At 39.9% G+C, this 8,205-nt stretch overlaps 1 pseudogene; it reads left to right on the plus strand.

Annotated features, from left to right (window-relative positions):
- Positions 1–3,380: 3,380 nt before the first annotated feature.
- Positions 3,381–5,296, plus strand: LOC102476221 (heat shock cognate 71 kDa protein-like; annotated as a pseudogene).
- Positions 5,297–8,205: the final 2,909 nt, after the last annotated feature.

Consider the following 8,205-nt stretch of genomic DNA (forward strand, 5'->3'; position numbering starts at 1 on the left):
TTCATAGTATCACATATTCTATTCTTTTGTTTCAAGTAGTCATTTGTCTAGTAATACTGTCTAATATAATAATTTTTCTTAGTACTCTTAATTTCTCTCTCTCTCTTTTTTTTAAAAAGATTTTGCTGTAGTGTGCATGTGCTCACCAGAGAGAGACAGTGAGAAGAAAAGTGAGAAATTATCACCCCCCCCACACACACATGGGGAGGATGGCCACATTGCAATCCTTTCTACTACTCCTGTGATTTTGGGCATGCCCAGTGTGATTTTCGAATTGCTGAGTCTGGAAGTCAAACTGGGCTCAGCCAACTGGGAGTCTAGGACCTTCACCATTACACGATCTGCTGGTCCATTTTTAATCTTAAAATAGTATTGCTTTATTTTCTTTTTATCAGCTAGAGGGCATGTGTGCTTGCCAGAGAGAGACAGAGAGGCAGAGAGTGGGAGACGAGAAAGCATCCCCATGGAGGATAGTCACACTGCAATCCCTTCTCTTCCATCTCTCCCTCCCTTCAGGATTTTGAGTACATATGCACTCGTGCCCAGCACATTTCTCAAGCCACTGAGTCAAACTGTGGGATCTGTCTGCTTCAACTACCAGACCATGGAACTGTCTGTACTTTAGTTTCTATGTAGGCAAAAATAAATCAGGGTCCAGTTTCAGGATTGCAGCAGCAGTGCAACACTCCGCAATGCTGGAAGCCATATGGCAGACTGGGGTCAGGTCTCAGTTCAACATGTACACACAGGGGTGTGTGTGATCTCTGTATGTGACTCTGTTAAGCAAACTCATCTCATCTCTCTCTCTCTCTCTAACATGAAGCAATCATAAATAAACTTAATAAGTAAGCTTATAAAAGAAATTGTACTACCAAATAATTAGATAAAAATTGTAATGTTCAATGTGTATTGGAAGTGTCTTCCTGAATTCATGATTTTGTCTAATAGCAAATTATATCTTATAGCATTATTTATAAAAGGGAGATGGAAGAAATGTTGCTCCTGTATGTATAGTTTGTCACAAATAACAAAATTTCTTAGTGTTATGGCAGTTTCCAGGTGTGTAAAAAGTAATGTAAAAGGTGAGTAAGAAGATCTTGCTGTGCCGGGAAGCCAAAAAGCTCTCAAGGTCTAATGGGTTCTTTTCAAAATAGTACAGGAATCAGTGTATAGGAGCCAACGGTGGGACAATTTTATCGCCGAAACAGTAATGGCTATAACTGGATGAAACACATGGATATATAGTGATATCAGAAGAGAAAAAGCACAGCAAAATGACATTATTTGTCATCAGACGAGATGACTACTGCACTAACTCCTTAACACAAACAGGTAAAGAGAAAAAGTTAAGCATTTATTCCATTTGAATGGGAAATGCATTTCGAGGTAGCCAAATTTTCTTAATTAAAAAATAATTGATTTCTTTCTTAAAGAAGGCAATTAATCAATAAGAAATGATACAATTAGAATATCATTATTTTGCATCCCATAGTAAAGTAATTGATTCAGACAAAGGCCATCAACGTATATGCTAAATCACTACATGAGAAGTAGCTGGACAATTCAATGGCATGGTAGCTTATTTAAAAATATCTTCCTATGAGAGGTGTATATTTAATTACTTTTCAACTCAAGGTAGAAAGTTTCAAATATACTAGCTTTGAATGTAAGTCTCACATATTTGGCACCAATAAAAGTTAGACTTCTTTTGCCTAGGATGCAGGTATTTTAAAGTTAAAAATTTCATTTTCATTAGCAATTCCCCAAAACAAATCACAGTAAACCACCTGCTGTTAGAACAAGGTCATCTGGTTTAATCAAATTTAAACGGGAGGCAGAGCTGAGGCACATTTTGTAAATTGTGAAGAGGTTTTGTAATCAAGACGTAAACATTAAATTCTATAGAACTTGTTAAAAACACCAGAAATGATTATTTTGATTTCCTCCTTTCCAATATTCTTATCAAGATGCAAATACATGGAACTCAGTATTTCTTAATTATAATTTATTAATCAAGTATTAAAAAGCAGCTGCATTTTAGGAGTTGCAGGTTAAGTATTTAGTTGATCTTGGTTCTGCAGTGCTCAAAGTAAGAGAAGGAACAATTGTAGATACGAGGATTAGCTCGGGTTTGCTTCCACAAGCCCAAGATGTAAAGCCTGTTTTAGATGAAGGAATCAGCAAGGCCCATGAAAAACTAAAGCAGGGCCTTTCGAGATCTTTCTTCATCTACATGGAAAGCGAGGGCAGGTGTACGGCATGTGTTTATCTACAGGCACAAAGATGTTTCACTAAAGCACTGCTTGTCAGTGACATTTTCTACACCAAAATATCTCTACAGGGAAGAGATTAATGTGGGTCCCTAAATGCAGTCCAAAGCACCTTTCCATGAATGAGAACATGTCTTTACAACTGAATTTATTATTTACAATATTTATTTCAATGTTTGTATTCAACCATAAGATATATCTATATTTTAATAAAAACAAGTTTTAAATTACTTATTTGCTGCCAGTAAGAATCATATTCGATAAAGATGTCAGATTGCTTCGTGGCTTTGAGAATCCATCTGAAAATGTCAATCCATACATGTACGTTTTCCATTTTTCAATAGTGCTACTGTCATTGTCAGAATAGCAAGAACCAACATTCATTAAATGTTAAATGTTTCAGACACTGTTCTGAGTCCACTAAATACATTAAAGTATCCCACTTAGTGATAGAATTACTAAATTTTTGTTTACCTTGTTACAGAGAATTGTCTTTATGAAATATAAATTTGCATAACAACTGTAATGATGAAATATCTTTTTTTTTTTTTTTGAGAGGTTTTCGCTATAGGGCGCGTGCACTTGCCAGACAGACAGAGAGAGGCATAGAGACAGAAAGCAAGAAATCACCCCCCAGGGGGGATGGTCACGCCGCAATCCCTTCTCCATTCTCCTCTCGGGATCTTGGGCACGCACGCACATGCGCCCAGCGTGAGTTCTAAGCCACCAGGTCCAGGACGCGGACCACGGTTGACTACATGGGAGTTCAGCGACATAGCCATTACTCTAACTGCTGGTATCCATGATGAAATATCTTGAAAACTTTTGAAGACTTCTCCCCATATTTGTTAATTCTGGCCATGGCCTTTCTCTAAAAAAAGAGGATTTGTGGCTATTTGAGGCCATAATTCAAGGTCCCGTCTGGTGTAGTGTACTGAATTGTAGTGCTAAAAGCCATGTGGCTGACCATGAGTTCAAATCCCCAGGTCAGTCTGAAAACATGCTGGGTGCTTGTGGCAATTTTTGAGTTAAGATTTCTAATTAGATCATGTAACATGGTGGCAGTTTTAGAGGATGGTGTATGAGCTTCATGAGCTGAGCAGGGTCTACATGTACATGGGACCTGCAGTTCACATTGATTTTGGTACCACTGATGCTTGCGTGGGTGTTTTCGAGCACAGAAAAGTTGAGACAACTGTTAATGATAAAGGAAATAAACCACTCCATGTTGCCTTTACCAATACAAAACTGTTGATCATTGATGCTGCAAAAATCAGGTTGCAATGAACCCCACTAACACAGTTTTTGATGCTAAGTATCTGATTGGACATAGATTTGATGATGCTGTTGTCCAGTCTGATATGAAGCACTGGACCTTCATGGTGGTGAATGAGGCAGGCATGCCCAAGGTGCAAGTAAAATACAGAGGAGAGACTAAAACTTTCTACCCAGAGGAGGTGTCATCTGTGGTACTGACCAAGATGAAGAAAATCGCAGGAGCCTACCTTGGGAAGACTGTTACTAATGCCAAGATTACTGTGACAGCATATTTTAATGACTCTCTGTGTCAGGCTACCAAAGTTGCTAGAAGCATTGCTGGTCCCAGTGTGCTTAGGATTATCAATGAGCCAACTGAGGCTGCGATTGCCTATGCACTAGACAAAAAGATTGGTGCTGAAAGAAACATGTTGATCTTTTACGTTGGAGGTGGCACTTTGATGTGTCCATCCTTACTATTGAGGATGAAATTTCTGAGGTCAAATCCACAGCTGGAGATACACACTTGGGCAGAGAAGACTTTAACAATCAAATGGTCAACCATTTCACTGCTGGCTTTAAGCACAAGCATAAGAAGGACATCAATGAGAACAAAAGAGCTGTCCAGCGCCTTTGTATTGCTTGCGAATGTGCCCTGTGTACACTTTCCTCTAGCACTAGGCCAATATTGAGATCGATTTCCTCTATGAAGGAATCAACCTCTATACCTCTATTACCCATGTCTGATTTGAAGCATTGAACCCAGACCTATTCTGTGTCACTCTGTACCCTGTAGAGAAAGCCCTTCGGGATGACAAACTAGACAAATCACGGATCCATGATATTGTCCTTGTGGGTGATTCTGCTTGTATCCCCAGTCTCAAGCTGCTATAAGACTTCTTCAATGGAAAGGAACTGAATAAGAGTATCAGCCCTGATGAGGTGTTGCTGGTGGTGCAGCTCCTCAGGCAGCCATCCTATCAGGACATAAATCTGAAAATGTTCAGGATTTGCTGCTCTTGGATGTCCCACTGGCACTGAAACTGCTGGTGGAGTCATGACTGTCTTCATCAAGTGTAATATCACCATTCCTACCAAAGCAAGCACATATTCACTACCTACTCCTACAACCAGCCTGGTGTACTCATTCAGGTTTATTCAGTTCCTGGTGTACCGTGACCAAGAATAGCAACATGCTGGGGAAGTTTGAACTTCTGCACCCCATGGTGTTCCTCAGATTGAAGTCACTTTGATATTGATGCTAATGGCATCCTCAACATCTTTGCTGTGGATAAGAGTACAGGAAAAGAGAACAAGATCACTCTTACTAATGATAAGGGTCATTTGAGCAAGGAAGATGCTGAACATATGATCCAGGATGCTGAGAAGTACAGGACTGAATATAAGAAGCAGAGAGACAGGTGTCATCTAAGAATTCACTTGAATTTTACTCATTTGACATGAAAGCAACTATTGAAGACAAGAAACTACAAGGAAAGGTCAATGATGAGGACAAATAGAAGATTCTTGACAAATGTAATGAAATCATCAACTGGCTTGAGAAGAATCAGACGGCAGAGAAGGAAGAGTTTGAGCATCAGCAAAAGGACCTGGAGAAAGTCAGTAACCCCATTATTACCACCCTGTACCAGAGTGTTGGAAGCATGCCAGGGGGAATGTCTGGGGCCATGGCTGGAGGCTTTCCTGGTGGGGATGCTCCTCCATCTGGTGGTGCTTCTTCTGGACCCACCATTAAAGAGTATGATTAAGTCAACTTGAGTATAAATTATGTAGCATTGTTTCAGGCAGTAAAACATTGGAGGAGCTCAATTTGAAGTGAATTCTGTGGTAGTCTTAAAGTTCAGCTGCTATATGACCCACTCATATGTAAAGAATTCGATTGGGTAGGAATTTATTAACTAAATACAGACATTTGGTAAATTTCTGCCTTTTCAGTGCTTTGTTTTTTTTTAATTTTTTTATTTTTGAGAGGTTTTCACTATAGGGTGCGTGCGCTTGCCAGACAGACAGAGACATAGAGACAGAAATGAGAAATCACCCCCCAGGGGGGATGGTCATGCCACAATGCCTTCTCCTCCATTCTCCTCTCGGGATCTTGGGCACGCACGCACACGTGCCCAGCATGAGTTCTAAGCCACCGGAAGCCGAACCGTGGTCGACTATGTGGGAGTCCAGCGACATAGCCATTACGCTAATTGCTGGTTCCCTTCAGTGCTTTGTTAATGGTATCTTTTTTTTTTTTTTTTGATCTTGGATCAAATGTATTGTATAGGGAATGTTGGAAGTTAGCACTAGTGTAATTGAAATAATGTTCAATAATTGAGGTCTGCCATAGTAAGACATGTACGTCTAATGGAACCAAACAATTTAACCAAATGAATTTTCCAGTACACCAGGAAAGCTTTGCTACATAAAAGCACTAACTTGCTTGCAGGTTTAGACCAGTTTGCACATGCTCTTTATTCAGGGTCAATGGCTTTGAATTCCATGCTAGCAGAAAAGTGACTTTTTTTGCTATTGAGTCTTTTGAAAGTATTCTCAAGAGATAATAAATGAGTGGGTGGCTAGATTGACCGCTTTTGCATATAGGTAAAAAATGTTTTATAAGATCTTTTTTTTTTAATAAAAAGTTATTTATTTAATTTTATTTACTTATTCATTTATTTTAATTTGACCAGAGAGAGACAGAGAGAGTAGAGGAGAGAGAGAGAGAGGGAGGGAGAGAAAGAGAGGGAGAGGGAGAGGGAGAGGGAGAGAGAGAAAGTGAGAAAATAAGTCATCAGGTCTGAGACTTGAACTGTGGTCAGCCACATGAGAGTGTCCAGCGCCTTAACCACCATGCCACGTGCTGGTCCCCTATAAGACGGTTTTAATAAAGGAATCTGAGTGGAGGTTGTATATCATAGCAGAGAGAGTATCCCAAAGATAGTAACATTTGGGTATCAGTAGATGGCATAATGGATATGTCCCACATGGCTAACTGTGGTTTGAGTCCTGGACCTGGAAGCTTGAAACTCACACCGGGCACATGTGCACGTGTGCCCAAGAGGAGAAGGGACTGCAGCGTGGCCATCCCCTCTCGGGGAGAGGGGGGTGATTTCTCACTTTCTGTCTCTTTTCTCTTTGTCTTTCTGGAGAGTGCACTCCTATGGCAAAATCACCTCCCCCCCTCAAAAAAAGGGAAAGTAATAGTTTATAACCTAAATTAATATTTTCATCCTTCCAGAATCATTAAAATGCATTGTATAGAGCCATGGTTTGCTTAACAACAGGGATATGGGGACCAGCAGATGGCATAATGGATATGTCATTGGACTCCCACATGGCTGACCATGGTTCAAGTCCTGAACCTGGCGGCCTGAAACTCATGCTGGGTACATGTTTGAGTGCCTAAGATCCTGAGAGGAGAATGGAAGAGAGAGGATTGTGGCATGGCCATTCTCCCCTGAGGGGGATGGTGATTTCTCCCTTTCTCTGTCTCTGTATCTCTCTGTCTCTCCTGTGAGTGCATGCACCCTATAGCAAAAATTTCTCTAAAAACACTCCAAACCAAAAAACAGTAACAACAACAACAACAACAAAAAACACAACAGGGGCATATTCTGAGAGTTATGTTGAACATAGAGGCAATTGTGTAGAGTCCAATATAAGTTCTGATAAAGTTATGCCAGATTCACATGTATTTTTCTTGATTTTAATAGGTTTCTTATAATCATTTCTTTTATTGTCAGAGGGCATATGCACTTATATGAGAGAGAGAGAAGTAACCCCAAGAATGGTCATACTAGATTCCTGTTTCCTCAGTTTCTTCATCTCATTAGAAGGATTTGGGGCATGCACACATGTTTTTCAAGTTGCTGGGGCTGGGGTTTAAACTGCAGTCAGCCATGTGAAATCTGATTTTCTTAATCACTGAGCTGTGGGGTTGGCCCTACAATGATAAATTTTGAAGGGACATTCAGAACATGGAGGTATAAATTAGACCTTGGCCCTGAGGATTCAGTAAGAGAATCTGGCATGTTCTGAGTGATCAACAAATGTAGCAAGTTCAAGGGTATGCTTGAGGCTTTGGAAATTCTAGGAAACAAACAGGTAACATTTCCTGAACTGGTGAATGTTGTGTTTTTGTAGAGAAAGACAGATAATAAACCAAAAGTGAAACATACCTTATGTCTTAAGAAAGAAGATAAGGAGTTTTCCAGGTAGCGAAGACCAAAATTTTAAACAGAGTGTTTAGGAATGGCCTCTGAGAATTTACCATTTTAGCAATGACCTGGAGAAAAGGTGAGTGATTTTTGCAAATATGTGTGGAAGAAACCTTCCTGGAATAAGAAACAACAAATGAAATATCCCGAGATAGGGGTTTGTGCAGTATGTTCTAGAAATAGCACTCTGGCTTATGTGTTAAAAATAGTCTATGGGGAAAAAAGAGTTTATGGGAGAGGAATGAAGACTGATTAGCAAGAGATCATAGGATTTGGGATATATTTTGAAAGAGAGTAAAGAGAGGATTTGCTCATGAATTGGATGTGAGATATGGGGAAAAAAGTCAAGCATGAATAAGGCATTTGGCTTAAGCCATCAAATGACTGGGCTGCCACTTACTGAGATGGAAAGATTGCCTGAGAAGATTTGGGGAAGGGTTCTGGGTGAGCAG

This window comes from Tupaia chinensis, unplaced genomic scaffold, assembly GCF_000334495.1.
Source record: "Tupaia chinensis unplaced genomic scaffold, TupChi_1.0 Scaffold146650_1, whole genome shotgun sequence".
Classification (NCBI taxonomy): domain Eukaryota; kingdom Metazoa; phylum Chordata; class Mammalia; order Scandentia; family Tupaiidae; genus Tupaia; species Tupaia belangeri.